Source organism: Felis catus, chromosome X (assembly GCF_018350175.1).
Source record: "Felis catus isolate Fca126 chromosome X, F.catus_Fca126_mat1.0, whole genome shotgun sequence".
Taxonomy (NCBI): domain Eukaryota; kingdom Metazoa; phylum Chordata; class Mammalia; order Carnivora; family Felidae; genus Felis; species Felis catus.
Genome location: NC_058386.1, coordinates 73,819,211 through 73,837,168, shown reverse-complemented (window position 1 = coordinate 73,837,168; position 17,958 = coordinate 73,819,211). Strand labels below are relative to the sequence as shown.

Here is a 17,958-nt window from a genome sequence, read left to right as displayed (position 1 = left end):
CTCAATTTTAAATAACCTCAATCTTAAATAACCTCAATCTCCAGATTTTTATTCCAACCCCTTACACTTACCACTTGAAAATGTATTTGAATCTTTAAGATTAAAAAGGTTTTCCTTTAAAATGCTGAGTTCGCTTCTTTGAATGACCAGTACAGAAATTTAGTTACTAAACATGGATATAAAAACTCACTGCTTAGTTTTATGGAAGCATGATGAATTTAAATCAGACATTCAGGGAAGATATTTCTACATACATACCTTTACTTGGCTCTAATTTTCTCTCTCTCTTGAACAAACGATAAGATAACCTTAAATTTCTTTACCATTTTCGGACATCCTACTATAGTCTTAGTTTGAAAACTTATAAGGGATCCATAATTAAAACAGATAGAGATAATTAAAATTTTCTATAAGTTATAGCAGTGCCAATGCTATTTAAGTGATATTTTGTGCATGTAATGCCTAGCGGTCGCATAGGCAACAGTCATAGAGGGACAGAATCATGACAATCAGAGAAAGAAAAAAGCAGAAACAAAATAAGCAACTCTGAAATTTTAAGATATGAAAAAAATGCAAATTCATTTTATATGTATGTGTTGGCATTCTAAAAAGGTAAGTAGATAAAAGAACTAAGTCTCTACTCAATTCTAGAGATTTCAAAGTAATGTTCAAATAGTTTGTCAGAAGTATTCCAAGGCATAATCTCCCTCACATATTGATACATTATAGTGCTGTTTTTAATTTCTGAAAAACTAATTCTATATGAATGAGTGGGTTGCAGACTACAATAACAAATTGCTAAAAATAGTACAAATTCGGGTATTATATGAAAATATGAAATCTTGCCCATGATCTTAACTTCACTTGGCTCCAATCACTCTAATTACTTTAATGTCTCCTGAAGTCAAAAATACACCATTAATCAACCATCAGGTATCATATAGTTACTTCTGTTTTCTTGTTCTCATGCAGCCAAAGCTTCTTTCACAGACTGGGGAAATAATAAGGTAGATTTTAAAGCTGGCAGGAAGCAATCTAAGACATTGCAAAAAAAGATAACCATATCTGGAAAAAGACAAACTAGAGCAACCGATAAACTCACACTTTCAAAGGGACTGACCACAGGTAGAATGGAATAGGTGCATTGGCTGTCGTGCTTGACATGAATATTTTCTATGTATTCTGAAACATGAAGTGCCAAACAAAAGACTTAATAAGGTATGGTAATTTTATAAAATTAGTATTTTATTTTATTTTTATTCCATAAAGTACTCATTTATTGCATTTCTTTTTTGTATAGGTCTAATTTTCATATTTGTGTCTAATCTTCTTCAAAAAGTGGATTCCATCAATATTGCTTCCTTCTTTGTGATTTTTATGTTTTGTTGATTCATTCTAACACTTCACAAAAGTTGTTGCAGTATTTTCTATAAAATATGTTAATAATCAATGCTTAAGCAGCATTTGCAAGAAAATTTATGATGGTTGCTTTTCCACATAAAACCAATTATCTTGATTTTTGATATATGATTTAGAGAGCATTCAAAAAATGGCTTTACAAATTAATCGAGTAAGAGATATATTCTATATGGCAAAAATATAATGCTCATCCATCATCACATATCCTTTTATTATCTTGGGGTGAATGTAACTATAATTATTTCAATACCTATTATTTTAATATATTTGTTCCATAAGTATCACATTATCATAATAATAAATCTTACATTCATTAAGGTTAAGAGGATAATATCCATTTATTGTAACATTCTAACAGGTCACCTAAGGAACTAGAAAAGGATAAGCAAATAAAGTCTAAAACCAGAAGAGAAACAATAAAGATTAGAGCAGAAATAAACAATATAGAAACAAACAAACAAAAAACAGAACAGATCAACGAAACTAAGAGCTGGTTCTTTGACTGAATTTACAACATTGATAAATGCCTAGCCAGACTTATCCAAAAAGATAAATACCCCAGATAAAATCATTAATTAAAGAGGATAGGTAGCAACCAACACTACAGAAATACGAACAATTATTAGAGAATACTATGAAAAATTATACGCCAACAAACCTGACAATCTGGGAAAAATGGACAAATTCCTACATACACACTACCAAAGCTCAAACGGGAAGAAATAGAAAACTTGAAAAGACCCATAACCTGCAAAGAAATTGAATCATTAATCAAAAATTTCCCATCAAACAAGAGTCCTGAGCCAGATGGCTTCAAAGGGGGAATTCTACCAGACATTTAAAGAAGAGTTAATACTTATTCTTCTCAAACAGTTTCAATAAAGAAGAAGAAGAAGAAGAAGAAGAAGAAGAAGAAGAAGAAGAAGAAATGGAAGGAGAGCTTCCAAACCCATTCTATGCAGCCAGAATTACCTTCATCTCAAAACAAGACAAAGACCCCAATAAAAAGGAGAATTGTCCTGAGAAACCGGATATCCCTGAGAAATATCCCTGAGAAACTTGATGCAAAATTTTGGACAAGAAAATAGCAAATCAAATTCAACAGCACATTAAAATAATTATTCACCATGATCAAGTGGGACTTGTTTCTGGGTTGCAGGGCTGGTTCAATATTCACAAATCAGTCAAGGTGATACACCATATTAATAAAAGAAAGGATAATAATCATATGATCTTCTAAATAGATGCAGAAAAAGCATTTGTCAAATATACAGCATCCTTTCTTGATAAAAACCCTCAAGAAAGTGGGGATGGAAAGAATATACCTCAACAATATAAAGGTCATATACAAAAGACCCATAGCTAATATCACCCTCAATGGGAAAAAATTGAGGGCTTTCCCCTAAAGTCAGGAACACAACAGGGATGTCCACTCTCACTGTTGTTGTTCAAAATAGTACTAGAAGTCTTAGCCTCAGCAATCAGACAACAAAGAAGAAAAGGCATATAAATTGACAAGGAAGAAGTCAAAGTTTGACTCTTCACAGATGTTATGATACTCTACATGAAAGCCTAAAGATTCCAACAAAACACTGCTATAACTAATATAGCTGAATTCAGCAAAGTCACAAGATATAAAATTAACATACAGAAATTAGTTGTATTTCTATACACCAATAATGAAGCAGCAGAAATCAATGAAGAGATCCCATTTACAACTGCTCCAAAAACTATAAGATTCCTAGGAATAAACCTAAACAAACAAAGAAGTAAAAGATCTGTATGTTGAAGATTATAGAAAGCTTATGAAACAAATAGAATACAGAAATGGAAAACATTCCATGTCCATGGATTGGAAGAACAAATATTGTTAAAATGTCTATATTACCAAAAGCAATCTACACATTCAATGCAATCCTCATCAAAATAACACCAGCATTCTTCACAGAACTAGAAAAATTATTCTAAAGTTTGTATGGAATAATAAAAGACCCCAAAGAGCTAAACTAATGTTGAAAAAGAAAACCAAAGCTGGAGGCATCACAATACCAGACTTCAAGCTGTATTACAAAGCAGTAATCATCAGGACAGTATGGTACTAGCATAAAAACAGACACATAGATCAATGCAATAGAATACAGAACCCAGAAATGGACCACACATTTATGGCCACCTAATCTTTGTCAAAGCAGGAAAGAATATCCAATGGAAAAAAGACAGTATCTTCAGCAAATGGTTCTGGGGAGGCTGGAGAGCAACATGCAGAAGAATGAAACTGGACCACTTTTTACACCATACACAAAAACAAATTCAAATGGATCAAAGACCTAATTATGAAACAGGAAACATTCAAAACCCCATAGGAGAAAATAGGCAGCAACCTTTCTGACATCGGCTGTGGCAACTTCTTACTAAACATGTCTTTTGAGGCAAGGGAAACAAAAGCAAAATGAACTATTGGGACCTCATCAAGATAAAAAGCTTCTGAACAGAGAAGGAAACAATTGATAAAACTAAAAGGCAACTGACCGAAAAGTAGAAAATATTTACAAATGACATATTGGATAAAGGGTTAGTATCCAAAATCTATAAAGAACTTATCAAACTCAATACCCAAAATCAAATAATTCAGTGAAGAAATGGGAAGAAGACATATACTTTTCCAAAGGCATCCATATGGCTAACAGTCGCATAAAAAGATGCTCAACATCAGTCATCACCAAGGAAATACAAATTAAAACTACAATGAGATACCGCCTCATACTTCTCAGAAAGGCTAAAATTAACAGCTAAGGAAAGAACAGATTTTGGCTAGGATGCGGAAAAGTGAAACATTTGCCCTGTTGTTAGGAATACAAACTGGTGCAGCCACTCTGGAAAACAGTATGATAGTTCCTCAAAAAAATAAAAGTAAACTACCCTATGACTCAGCAATTTCTGTAGTAGGTATTTATCCAAAGTATGCAAAAATGCTGATTTGAATGGACACATGCACACCAATGTTTAAAGCAGTGTTGTCAACAATAGCATAATTATGGAAGAAGCCCAATGTCCATCAACTGATGAATGGATAAAGAAGATGTGTATACATACAATGGAATATTAGTCATCAAAAAGGATGAAATATTGCTATTGGCAACAATGTGGATTGAACTAGAGTGTATTATGCTAAACAAAATAAGTCAAAGAAAGACAAATACCATATAATTTCATTCATATGTGGAATTTAAGAAACAAAACGGATGAACTTAGGAGACGGGAAGGAAAAATAAGATAACAACAGAGATCTTAATCACTTATTTTAGTGCGACACTGCTCTAAATATAATACATGTAACTAATGAATATTATTGTTGTTAATATAATGATTCTACAATTAAAGCCTTAGGATATTTGAAATTTGTTTTTGAGATAAGTTACCACAAATACTGATTTTCAAAATACACACACACATACTTATATTTATGTGTATGTATGTATACATAATGTATATCTGAAATATACAATATCTAGATCAATAGTCAAGTATCTAGTTTAAATAATCCCAGAAGACCATATGTTTCAACTACATTTTGAAGATAAACAGAGTTTGGGGCTGTAAAATTTCATCTTCTATGTATTATTTCTTTATCTGAGGAGAAAGGGGGAATAAAAGTCTGCAAAGTAACTACTACATTTAAATATGCTGTTATAAGAATTTTAAAAATAAATCAAGTGAGTAGAAATAAAATGGTTGGTGAAAGAAACTTAAATCTACTATCTTTTATAGTCACAAAAAGTCTCTCTTAGAATAAAGTTTGGTATATTCATCATTTTACAATATATCACGAATGAACACTGCAACTTCTAGGAGTAATGACAATAAGTGATTTTATCAGTATTTTTGTCACTTCAGTTTTCATAATGGAAATTATGTATTTTTCTTCACCATTTTTCTGCATTACATTAACATCATTTAAGCTGTCAAAGAACATCATTTGTGATGACTACTGTTAACAACACTGCTGCCAATTTAAGAAGTGTAAAATTTCCACTACTTAGGAAATAGTAGGCTTTATCAGTAACCTCACTATCAATATGTGGTTGAAGAAAATCTAAGAAATTCGATAGTTCTCCACTCAGGCTATTTGAACTCTTGCTTCCAAGATTATGTATGCCTTGTTAAATTCCTGAAAGTCATAATCCTATTAAAATAAAATAGAAAGGAAATAAAGTTCCATGTTTATACAAATTACTAAAATACCTTGAGACATTCAGCACTTAGATTCATCTTAATACAACTTCTAAAGTATATAATCAATTATTAAAATAAAAGTTGTTGCCATTTTACTGAGTTCTTATTGCATGCCAAACACTCTGCTAGGTATATTTATTTTTATTTTTTATTTTTTATTTTTTTTATTTAATACAACAATCTTGTGATATAGGTACTGTGATTCTTACTTCCATTTAAATATGAGGACATGAGGCTCTAAGAGTTCAAGTAATTTGCACAAGTTCTCAGAGCTATTAAAGTATGCACCTAGAATTTTGAAAGCAGATTTATCTGGCTCCTAAACTTAAGCTCTTAACTACTAACACAGATACTTTATGTAAGACAAAAGATGTTTATGTGTTCACTTATACTAAGACAAACAAAACCTAGCAATGTCTTGGAATCAAAACTTAAACTGAGATTATGTTCAAGGGGATCACCCAGTAAAGAGTTAATCTGTATGAAAATGTAACTTGAGGAAAAATGGGGAAGGTACTTGCTGGGAAATAATTCTGTTAATTTAATTTTTTCTTAGAAATCAAATTTTCTCAATTTTCTCATAATGAGATAAGCAATTACATGGAGGTTTCATCCAATATGTTTCTATAACCTGTATTAAAGTGCAAACACTATAAATATTCTGTAGAAAAAAGTAAATACTATCTTTTGATCCAAATGCTTACCTTATTAGAAAATGTCTACTAATTCAATGCGTAACTGAATTGGAAAATATATTTGCTTGATGCTACATCTCACTGAAATTGATATTGCATAATTAGGTAATTTGCACTAAGGACATTTAATGGAACTATGTTTCATTTTTAAATAATTTTTTTAACGTTTATTTATTTTTGAGACAGAGAGAGACAGAGCATGAACGGGGGAGGGGCAGAGAGAGAGGGAGGCACAAAATCGGAAGCAGGCTCCAGGCTCTGAGCCATCAGCCCAGAGCCTGACGCGGGGCTCGAACTCACGGAGCGCGAGATAGTGACCTGGCTGAAGTCGGACGCTTAACCGACTGCGCCACCCAGGCGCCCCAATTTTTGGGAACTCATGTGAAAATTAGATCAGAAGTCCTTACTTCACAATTCTCACTTTCATATAATGCATTATTAAATATTAATTATTCATAAATATTTACACAACATTAATTTTTGCTTAAATCTTATGCAATTATATTGACAAATTTCATATGTGAAGAGTATATTCAGGAAATATCTCCATGAATAACATTATAATTTTGGAGTTACTACAAATTAAGCTGTGTCATCTCCCTGTCAGTAAATCATCTGGTCTAAGACCTTTGATTATTAAGTATAATTATATGAAATTGCAGATATTCAACAAATTCTGACGTGAAAAATAACAATTTCATATGGTCCGGTCCTACTTTATATGTTCTGCCTCAGTACTTAGACTTTCCACTAATATTCAATTCTCTATATAAATTACTGTATCAATAAGAAAAAATTAACTCCAAATATCTGGGGAATATGCAAACTGGATGCAGAAGAACTTATCTCATGCAGGTGGACATTATTAAATAAGCAGAAATTATAAAAATGCATAGACCTCTTAATAATGTAATTTGATGTGAAGTGAGCAGCAAGATGCTTAAATAAGTAAAGGGAAAGTACTTATTTGCAGGAAATAAAAGATCAAAATAGATGAGTTTTAGTCAACAGAATTATCTGAATCTTAATTATGTGTAGTATACTGTACTAACATATTCAACTGTAATGAAAGAACACAAAGGCAATACAAAGACAAGCTAGAAGAAAATAAAGAAAATCACCTATATTTAATCTGAAGTGGAATACAGACTATCAATAACAACTTGGATAAGCATGTTATTCCCATATCTTCTAATGTATGCGCATATAACATCTGCATGTGAATGATTGCCCTTTAATCATATACAACACTATAAAGGAAGAGTATCTGCCCCACTTGAATGAAGACCAGTTCCCTCCGTTAAGTATTTTCTCTAGTAACCACTTCTTCAAGAAAGCATACTGTTAATGTGTCAGTGTTTTCAAATTAGTCAGAATCTTATTGCTTCATTGAAATAGAATTCTTTTACATAGTTTGGACTCCCAGATTACTGCATCTATTAAACATATTTCATTTCTATTGCAGTCCAAACATAACTGTAAGTCATATATAACCCCTGGAGAACCGATAACAAACACCGTTTTTTAAGTTTATTAATTTATTTTGACTGACAGAGTGTGCTCACATTCATTTGTCCGCCAGCCAGGCAAGGGCAGAGAGCTAGAGAGAGACAAAATCCCAAGCACGCTCCAGGCTCAGTTCAGAGTCCAAAGCCCAAGACAGGGTCTTGATCCCATGAACCATGAGATCTTGCCCTGAGCCAAAACCGAGAGTTGGACACTCAAACCAATTGAGCCACCCAGGTGCCCTGACAAATGCCATTTTTAATAGAGTCGGAGGTTGATACTTGAAGAATCTACGATATATTTATTTACATAATGAAAATATTTTTGCAAAAAGATTAGTTGATATTCAATGTTACATATTTTGTTAGTAGCACATATAATTTTAGCCTTATTTAACATCAAAATTTTTCCAATTTTTAAATATATACCTTTTTTCTATATGAATTTAATTTGTAGATAAAGTTTATTTTAATTTATTTATTTATTTTGAGAGAGAGAGAGAGTGTTGAAGGGGCAGAGAGAGAGGGAGAGAGAGAGATCGCACCATCAGTACAGAGCCTGATTTGTGGCTCCAACTCACAAACCATGAGATCATGACCTGCGTTGAAATAGAGAATCAGATACTTAACCGACTGAGCGACCCAGGGGCCCCAATAAAGTTTTAAAGTATTTTTGTCACCCCCAATATAAGTAAAATGTGATTTTCACTAATGAAAGGAAAGTTTATTTATTTCACTCTGCACACTCAGGTTTAGCTAGTTCCTTCCCTTTGAAAATAAGAATAAGTCTACCATTTCTATGCAATGTTTTAAAATCTGTTTATATTGAAGAAATTTCTGTTATTCAGATATAATATGCAACCCATCTTACCTTTTACTAATAATTTAAAAATGAAAAAACCCTCATTGAAATCCAAGAACTTCTTTTATATAGACTAAGATAAAATAAATATTTCTCTTTAAAACCCTATAAGTTTTTTTCTTAAACCCCTGTAAGTTTTATATGTTTTAAATTCTTCCGAGTTGTATAAGCAATGATCTTACTTATTAAAGTCACGTTATTTAAAGCCCAGACAGGATAACTAACTTTTTAAAAAGAAAATTATATTTTTTTAAAAGAATAAATAAATTTGAAATTTAAAATAAACATTTTTAAAAGTTATATATATGCTATCATATGCCTTAAACTGAATAATCAACTTAATATTTTATGATAATATTAGTTTGGTTCAGTTTTGCATTTTTCGAGTGTTTTTGCATTTTTCAATAGTTTTTTAAAAAGTTATTGCTGACTCATACGCTAGATAAAAAACAAGTGGGTACATAAACAATGTCACACAGAGAACCATTTTAATTACATAAAAATTATATATCTCCTTTTACCTTTATACAAAATGTTACTCAAAAATCTGATTTTTTTTTAAATTTTATCCTTTACTTAGGATATTTATTGAGTACATGTTATGATGATACTCTATACTTAAAGGAGAAAACTGTAACCTGGCTTTAAATCTAAACAATACACTATTCTTAGAGCAGGCCAGGGATTTGCCTCCTTTATTAAGTTCTTATTTTAAGACATAGCAATTTGTACTCCTCATAAAGGCATGGCATTAAAAAAAAAAGATGATCATAGGGTAGGTCTATTTTTAATTTTCTGAGGAACCTCCACACTGCTTTCCAGAGCGGCTGCACCAATTTGCATTCCCACCAACAGTGCAAGAGGGTTCCCGTTTCTCCACATCCTCTCCAGCATCTATAGTCTCCTGATTTGTTCATTTTGGCCACTCTGACTGGCGTGAGATGATACCTGAGTGTTGTTTTGATTTGTATTTCCCTGATAAGGAGCGACGCTGAACATCTTTTCATGTGCCTGTTGGCAATGAGTTTGTTCCTCTTGCTTCAAAAATTTATTACCCTAGGTGATCGTGAGAAGAGTTAAAGGTAAAAATTTACCATGTACAGCACATCATCACAAAAATTTCCAGCTGATTTTTTTTCCATATGGCATTTTAGCAAATTAAAATTACTACCTAAATCCAAGATCAGCCAATAGTTTCCAGGTGATGAAGAATTTAAACCCTAAAGCAACTCTGTAATTAATCTGGCAACTTAATCTTGTAACTCAAACCTTGTATTAACAATTTAGGGGTGAAAAATCCTAATAATTTAATTTATGATGTGGGAGTATATATATGTATATAATAGATATCCCACGTTATAAACTTGTGTATGTGTGTTTTGTGTTTTTGTCACCTCTTCCAAGATCAAGCAAGAGGAAAACAGTAAAAGAACTGGGCACACCTTTATAAAAATTTCAACAGTATGTTTCCTCTATGTGGTATTACAATAAATGCTATATAAAACTGTTAGCTGAAGGCTTAGATCAGCTTGGACTACTATAGATAACTTTTGAAAAGTGTTCCTCAAATTTTAAAAAGGGAAAGTAAATTTTTAACTACCTGCTAAATTATTGGACTTTTTGCAAGAGAATGTTACTCAAGTTTTCTAAATTGATAACTTCTGAGTTTACATTAAATCTCTCTCACGTGAAAAGTACAGATATTAGAATATTCATTAAGTAAAATGAAAGTATTACCTAGTTTCTAAGGCACACCATTAGTTATACCATCTAAAGTGGGATTTATTTGATGACCTGCATTAAGCTTTCAGAACATTTGCTGCAACTCAGGTAGAAAGAGGCAAGTATTCACATTATATATTAGTCTGTAGTCAAGAAAGATATTTCAACTAAAATATGTCAATCCTCCCATCTGAAATCACTTAAAAATTACTGCTGTGGTATTTGGAAGAGTTTCTGTATTTTTTACACTGACCTACAGTGCTCAATGCTTTAGAGGGTTGGGTAAACTCAGTTCTCTTTTGTTCAACAATGCCTCATCTCCACTGCATAAAACTTGGTCTCCAGTTCCACTATCCAATGCCTGCCTTACATCAAGTCGTACTTCATTGGTACCACATGAAGTAATTATGTTATACAAGGCCTCTAGATCACTAGGTTTGAATGTAATAGCTAGTTTCATTAATGTTCCAGGAGCAAGAGAACCCTCTCCAGTAATTCTCATATTGATAAATTTTATTTTCTAAGTATTTCCCACAAAAGGGCAATGTATGAGTCCAAAAATTTGTTCAAAAGTGACCAAACAAGTGTTCCTTCGGTGGACAGTCCCAGCAACTCCAACCATAACTAGACCACGGGGAGAAGCACACAAGAATCTAGATTGGAACTGAGAAAAAGATACTCTTCTTTCACTAGTGACAACAGACAAAGGCTTACAATTTCCACTCCACAGTAGTACATCACATTTTGTTCAGAGGTGTTGTAATAAAACCTAAGCTTGACATCATGCCAGAAGTGCTGTGGCCCCCATTCATCTTGAGGTGGTCCCAGAAAAGGATTCTGAGAACTAAGAAGTTCAAATAACCAGTGACAGAATTCTTCTCCTAATCAACGAAAATAATTTTTTTTAGCTTTTTTATCTTGTTTTTCCTGCTGTCAAAAGAGTCTAATGTCCTCTGTCTTAACTGGCTCTGGTGTTTCCTTCAATTTCAGCTGTAATTGCCATTTCCAGTAATCCTGTGCATGCTAAATAAGATTGTATTTTTCAGTAGCTGGAGGTTTAATAAACACCTGTGCTGCAAGTACTTAAATATGACTTCTCGGTCGACTTTCTTATGCCTCAAAAGTTCTTCTACACTTTGTACATTAATATTGCACGAATGGCATCTTGGCGGTCCTCAGGCTGCACCAGGCGGTTGTTGATGGTGTTGCACAGAGCCATGATATCATTGTCTAATAGGCCAAGAAGGTTTAGGCAGCCCTCCATCTCTGGGTAGCTGAGCCTCGACATTTCAGACACCAAAAAGCTCAAAAAATCTGATTTTTATGTTTAATCAGGCTCATTTAGATATATAAATCAAAAGGGCAAATATTTGCTCTAATATCCTAATTGTACCTTTTGCATTTATTTTTAGGAAACAAAAGATACTTTAAAAACAATAATAAAAGTATTTTTAAGCATTCTTTTTTTATAATAATACACATATCTACATAGAACTGAAATAGAAAACAGAATAACTTGTAGTAAAATATTTAATCTTTCAGCAAGTCACTTTTTGAAGAAAGGAGTGAAAATTCAATGAAAGAAAGAAAAAATACAGTAGAAGGAATGGATAAGGGATGGAAAGTAGAAAAGCGTTGGGCCAAAACCCTAATGAGATATCGGGTCAATCTCCCTACTGTGTGAATTTGGCAACTCTCTCTGACCTGGAATGTGGTGGTACCTGTTATTAAGAGGTCAACATGCTGTTATTGTGGGGGCAATAAATTTTATGTACATGAAAACTTAAAAGATCTAGTTTGTATTTCCATGATTAGTATATATGACAATTTCAAGTTTGTTAATATATATAATAATTTCAAGTTTGTATTTAGGAACATGTGTCTAATTTATTATATTGCCATTTGTCTAAGCAAGAATATATTGGCATATATATTCACATATACTTGTCCAGAAATACTAAGGTCTAATATATGAATAATATAAATATATCATACTGATACAAATGTACTTACAGCAATGTTTAGAAAAATGTACAACTTAGTTATGTAATTTAACCTGTCTATATAATGTTATGCATAACACCTAATTTTAAAAACTTATTTATGACCATATCATTGTTCAGCATTTGTGATCATTTATGAATACAAATGTATAGCATTTAAAATATTTAAAGCTTTATATCTTTCAATTCTGTTCTTCTGAGTGACCCCATTTTTTCATGTCTCATGATTTATTTGTGTAGTGTCTCAGAAAAAAAATTCAATGGCTATCATTATAATTTTATAACCAGGAAACTCTTTGGCTAGTTATGAAGAAATTCATAGTAAATCATAAGTGTTTGACTCTTCATGATACACAGTCTCTTAGTGACTATTTTACACTGACTCTTGTCAGCCTAGAACAATGCTTCAGTAGAAATGAAGTCATTTACTCAACAGAACTATTATTTATGATTATGATATGAATCTATATTTATGATTATTTAACTGAAGAATAATGCAAATTTAGGTTGCAGATATGATTTTTTAAAACCAATCAGGGGGCGCCTGGGTGGCTTGGTCGGTTAAGCATCTGACTTCGGCTCAGGTCATGATCTCACGGTCCGTGAGTTCGAGCCTCGCGTCGGGCTCTGTGCTGCCAGCTCAGAGCCTGGAGCCTGTTTCAGATTCTGTGTCTCCCTCTCTCTCTGCCCCTCCCCTGTTCATGCTCTGTCTCTCTCTGTCTCAAAAATAAATAAACATTAAAAAAAATTAAAAAAAAAACAATCAGAAGATACATTTGTGTGTCTAGGAGGTCATGAATTTAGTTCAAAACTCTATTCTTCTAAAATGTCTATTTTAAATTCCCATGGATGAAAGATTTTTTTCAAAAGAAAATAGTTCAGGAAAATATTACAAATATGGAATAAGTCATAAATAAGCTAACCAAAGTCTCTGGAAAAGAGTAATGTTTGATTCAGTATTAATGGATATATATGATAAGGAAAATATAGTTTTGGGCATAAATATTGATTTTTTAAAATGTTTTCAATATATAAATAGTTATGCTTTATTATATAATTTCACATATCATATATATACTGAAGAAGAAATAATCCATGTCTGAGTAAAACGCATACCAATAGAACTGAATTTCAATAGCACCGTTTCTATCTGGTTGTAATATGTCCTAATATTGGAAGACAGCCTAAATTCCATAAAACAGTTTTTTTAATGAACACTAGAATTCTTAAATAGCAAAATGGCATTGTATATTAGTAAGTGAAATACAACTTTTTAAACACTGTTAAAGATAAATTTATATTAGTCTACATCGAATTTGAAGGCCATTATGGACCATAAATGTTAAAAGGTATGTGTGTGTGCACATTTGTAGTTTAGAAAAGTGGTTCTATTTTTTAAAGATTTTAAGATATCACTATAATTTTTAAAAATGCACAATGTTTACCTACTAGAATGAGAGTCTACTTAGGCAAAATTCTATCTTGCTAAGATTCCCTGTTTGTACTTACCAAGCAGTGGCATTTATGTTCATCTATGTTCTATATTTGTGCTGTATCTGCATGATTATTGAATGATATAATTTTAATTATTAAAAAAAATCCAAGAGAAGATATTTTAACATTTGACTGATCCTTGATCAATGTCCTTGACTCACAAGTCTCTGTCCTGACTGATAAGCTCTAAGGACATGATAAAGTATAAGCAATTGCTGTACTTTATTTGTCTGAAGTAGAAATATAAACTGAGTTATTTACACAATGAGAGTAATGTCCACATAAAAATAAAACTATCAGTTAATTTGAAAAAAATTAGTTAAAATAATTGATTGATTCAAGTAGATGTGATACTATGCAAATGGATTGTAATTAAATTCAATTTCTCCCTTTGTAGTTCAAGAGAATGCTAATGATTTAGTTGTTTAACGCTGTGAAATATTTTATCCTTCTAGTATTTAGCCCAGCATTATGTATCAAGATTTCTAAACAGAGACTAGAATTGAGAACTATTATTTTAATTTGGGACTATCCAAGCAAATCCATTAAAAATCAATATTGCTCATACCTCTAGATCAAACCCATCAAATTTCAAAATGAAATGATAATGCAACAATCTTTGATGAGAAAGATCATAAACCATCTATAACTTAAATTTGCTTAAGCTGATTATATAATTTATAACAAAAAATGGAATTATCAAAGGAGAAAGTGTAGGTTTTAAATTAGACCTGTAAGGTATATGTGTTCATATTTCCCCGGCTGTAACTGAATTGTTAATGACAGGTGATATTATAGATTGAATATTTCTCCTACAATTATGATGTTTAGAAGGAAAAAAAATCTTAATATTTAGTTTAACTGAGGTGGTTTTTTTTTGTTTCCTCAAGGCATTGTGTTCTACAGCACTAATACAGTAATTGTGGGTAAATGTGCATTTTTATTTTTATTTTATATTTTATGTATTTTATAATTATATTTTAACCATTGTGTTTGTTTAAATAATTGACTCTAGATTTTTTTCAGTCAAAAGTAAAAAGTCTTTTCTAGATGGACAGCTAAGAAAATGCTATTGAAAAATTTTGTCCCTTTTAGTCATTTAACAGCTTCCAATTTTACCTGTTTGTCTTCAGTAGCTTTTGAATAGAAATTCTTCTATGTTGACTTTTTTACCACATAACTAACATTTCAAAATTTATCTGTATAGTAGTTCCAAAACAGCTATGTTAAAAAAAAAAATAAAAACAAAACTAACAAGAAAAAAAAATAACCTTAGGAATTTTATCTGGAAATCAGGTTAAAGGCATGCAAATTATTTCTTAAAAAGATTTAAGAATTTATGCTGTGCAGAAGAAATATATGGCTCTGGTAAAAATGAAAAACAATTGTAGACCAATAACTACGGAAGACAAAATGCTGTCTGCTTATAATGAAAACTCCTTAAATAAAAAGATATAATCTTAAGTAAAATAAACTTTCATTCAAATGAATACAACCAGAGCAAAATATAAGTGATGTCATTGGATTTTAGAGTATTTCTTTCCATTTAACCAAACGTCATTAATTTATATTTTGAAAAACAACATGCCCTTTGAAGGCATGTTTTCTAAGCAGAAGTTTGCAGCTCCATTCCATTAATCTATTAAAAACCTGAAGTGTTAGACATTTTTAGCAAGAAAGAAAACACCTTTAAATTAAACAGAGAAATATTTAATTATCTATAAATAAGCAAAACAAAAGTTTCATAAATTGGATCATTTATAGTGTTTATGAAACATTGAAAGTTTACATTAATGTATTTTGGAGACCTGAGTAACAGGGGCATGCCATTAAAGCTAATGACTGTAAAACTGTTCTTATAGTATTTTTTCAAAACAAAAATCTTAGATTTAAGACACAGATCTATGTCACAATATAGCAGAGTTCTTTAGTGAAATTTGAATAAATTTTAATTAAAACTTAAAACCTCATGTAGAAGGTATATCTAATATTCAAAATTGTAAGTTACTTAAAATATACAATATTGCCTTATAACATTTAGGTTTTACTCAGAAATTTGTTAATGAGTTAATAAATATTTAATTTGTTCCAAAAGTCACAATTTTTTGCTATTTAATACACATTTCTTTGGTATTTAATATATAAATATCTAATCAAAATTACTTGTAGTACTTTGGAACATTTCAACCTATATGATCATTACACATCTAATTTTGTGTTATTTGCACAAGCTATTTTACTACGGTAAAAGACAGTATGGTATAGTGAAAAGCACACTGGCTAGAGAGACCTAAATTTTATTCCAGACTGTCACTAACTAGCTTTTGTGACCTGGACTGAACAAATCACTTCAAAAAGAATGGAGCATTCTGGAAGACAACAAATATTAAGTAGGTGTAATCAATCATAATTCACACACTTAAATAGTATTTGTGTTTTATTAAGTTACTTCAGAAAAAGTGCAAGTTCAGCACAAATTCAAAAACTCCTGAAGGATGACCTTCCTAATTGAAAAAGAAAAAAACTGAATAGAGATTCAAGTATACTACGTAGTGTCTACGAACATGCATTTCACTGAAAGAGCCCTACACTCTCTGTTTGGAGGCATTTATTAGAAGAGAAGATAAATCCCAACAATAAACAAACTAAGTGTGTTTTCATCAAAACATTGCTATTATGAATTACTTCAGCATATTGCTAGTATCCTCAAACCTGAATATCTCATCACAATTTACATTATTTTCCACAGAGAAATGTCAACCATAAATTAAATTCCATGTCTAAAAAATGCCTTCTTTCACTTTCTTCCTTTATTAAAAATATCAAATCCCTGCATAATTCCCAGGATAAATTATCTACTATCTATGATCCAATCAACCTATATAGTGAAAGGCTCATGGAATTTAAAGTCACTCCTAACTAACTTGACCTTAGGCAAAGCCATTTAGCTAATTCTGAACTAGTGTGATTCTTCATTTGGAAAAGGAAAATGAAAAAAGGAAAGAGTAAGGGGATAAAATGTCTGCTCCACATAACTCATAGGTTTGTTTGGAGTGTTAGATTATTATATGCTAAGTCTTTTGTCAAGTACAAATTCACAAACAAGTATCAATTTCATGTAGAAGAACTGTATTTTTAAGGAAACTTTAAAATAAGGATAATATTTTTCTTTTATATTCAGTGGCAATTTGGCAGAATATGTGTCATCGTTTATACTTTTCTTTACTAATTATCTCATGAGATTCATTAAAGAACTTAAACAACATTTGTTTCTCTGACTATGAAAGATATTTTTTGTGTAATACCTTCTAATAATCTAGTTCTTCCAAGGGAAAACAAAGTGTGACCTCCCAGGGGGTAAAACTATTCACATCACGTGGTTGACTACTGTTCTAAAAACCTATCTTATGGAAATGCTTGAATATAATTCAAATAAAATGAGAAACCTGAAACCTTCCAAAGTTCCGGGCTGCAAGCATTGCCAGAACATAGCCAGAACAATACACCTTAGTTTATTATTTAACTTTCTATATCTAAGCTTTGGCTTTAATAAATTTTCCTTTTTTCCCCCAAATATTCCCTTTCCAGAACTATTCTCACAAATATTTTTATCTTTACAAATAAAGAAATATCTTTGGAACTGGGCTCTGGTTTCTGAGCCTATTTTGTATTAGGACCAAATCCTCATTTAAAAGGGCTTATGAGATTTATCCATCTTACTACTCCTTCCTTGTTCAATTTGATTGCATCCTTATTTCTTAGCCCACTATGATTATTGTATCATTGTATATTTATGTTATCATATGTGCTAAAGTACACACCAAAAATTTCTTATTCAAATTCAAAACTCCTAAAAGAGTGTGTGTGTATATAGATATATATATATAAAATTGTATTTGGACCTAAAATTTTAGTACACACAGTGACTGATGGCCCAGGTAAAACAAGAACAATGATCTACTGCTGCCTCTGAGACTTAATAGGTAATGTGGTCTTAAGGACAAAAAAGAAAAAGACTGATCTGT

At 31.4% G+C, this 17,958-nt stretch overlaps 1 protein-coding gene and 1 pseudogene across 1 annotated transcript in view; both read right to left on the bottom strand.

Moving 5' to 3' along the window:
* PCDH11X (protocadherin 11 X-linked) overlaps positions 1–17,958 on the bottom strand; it is a 120,978-nt gene that overhangs the window by 76,498 nt on the left and 26,522 nt on the right.
* Positions 10,475–11,852, bottom strand: LOC101101036 (annotated as a pseudogene).